This window comes from Lathyrus oleraceus, chromosome 2 (genome assembly GCF_024323335.1).
Source record: "Lathyrus oleraceus cultivar Zhongwan6 chromosome 2, CAAS_Psat_ZW6_1.0, whole genome shotgun sequence".
NCBI lineage: Eukaryota > Viridiplantae > Streptophyta > Magnoliopsida > Fabales > Fabaceae > Lathyrus > Lathyrus oleraceus.
This window is the reverse complement of record NC_066580.1, coordinates 191,389,906-191,391,119: the sequence shown is the minus strand read 5'-3', so window position 1 is coordinate 191,391,119 and position 1,214 is coordinate 191,389,906. Positions and strand designations below refer to the sequence as shown.

Here is a 1,214-nt window from a genome sequence, read left to right as displayed (position 1 = left end):
GATTCAATATGCCAGCGTGTTATTGCAAAATTACATCTATGTAAAATTCAATTAATAATAGATTGACATTGGAATGACCCTATATTATTGTTCATAATAAGTAACCGATTTTAATTTATAGAGTTTGGATCTCAATTAAATCAAATCAAATCAAATAATAAATATACTATTTAAATTTTAAAAATATTCTTATCATATATGGCGGGTAAATATCAATAATAATAATAACAATAATAATAATTAATTGGTAGGTAAATTAACAATAATATTAAATTACTCAATTAATATTAATCAACTATATTAAATAGTTATTTTTAATTTAAAGTTATAATTTAATAACATATAATTATACAATCAAAACGATGTTATATATGTGTAACATCAAAGGTTGGATCCTTTTCAGCATTTTGTCACACACCTCTATCAAATTTATATACTCTTTTTTTTTCCAGGTTATTAGGTTTGTAATTTTATAGTCATCTAAATTTGCAGTTACATTAATTTTTAATTTTTTTTCCAGTGAAAATGAGTAGAAAGGTTGATTCTATGAAAGACATCAATGACTCAAAAGAAACTTGGCGTCTTGCTGTTAGAATAATGGATGTTTGGAGTGTTGTGAATAATAAGGGTATTGAACATTTGGAGATGATTGTTATGGATTCCTTGGTAAATTATTTTTCTTTTTTTAAGTATAGATTTTTGTATGATAGTTAGTAATTACAACAAAATATTTTTTTGTATAACATATAAAAAGAAGATTATTTTCATTTTGTTAGGGTGATCGGATTCAGGTCCTTATTCGTCATGACCATTTACTGAAATGGAAAGAGGTCATTAAGGAGAATATGACCTGCATTATAAACAATGGCAGTGTCTATAACAATGATTTTCAGTGGAAGGTATGTGATCATTCAAAAAAATTTGTGTTTCTTGGTGGTACCACAATGAAGGCAATCGAACTTTAAAATATTCCACCTAAAGGATATTTCTTTAAAGATTTTGGTGAGATACTTCAAGGCAAATGCAAAACCGATAGACTGGAAGGTAATTTCAATTCTATTATAACTTATATAACTTATATATTTGCAAACACATTCAATAATGAACCTTACTTTAATGTAGATATTATTGGTGCTGTTAGTGAGATAAACCATATCCAATCCAACACTCCGGGGAAGAAAGTTGTTGTTTCTGTTGTGCTGAAAGATTTGAAG

At 26.4% G+C, this 1,214-nt stretch overlaps 1 long non-coding RNA gene across 1 annotated transcript; it reads left to right on the top strand.

Annotated features, from left to right (window-relative positions):
• Nucleotides 1-594: 594 nt before the first annotated feature.
• LOC127121295 (uncharacterized) lies at nucleotides 595-1,214 on the top strand. The gene is made up of 3 exons (XR_007803382.1): nucleotides 595-666; nucleotides 777-1,044; nucleotides 1,123-1,214. It is a non-coding gene; the product is annotated as an uncharacterized LOC127121295 (long non-coding RNA).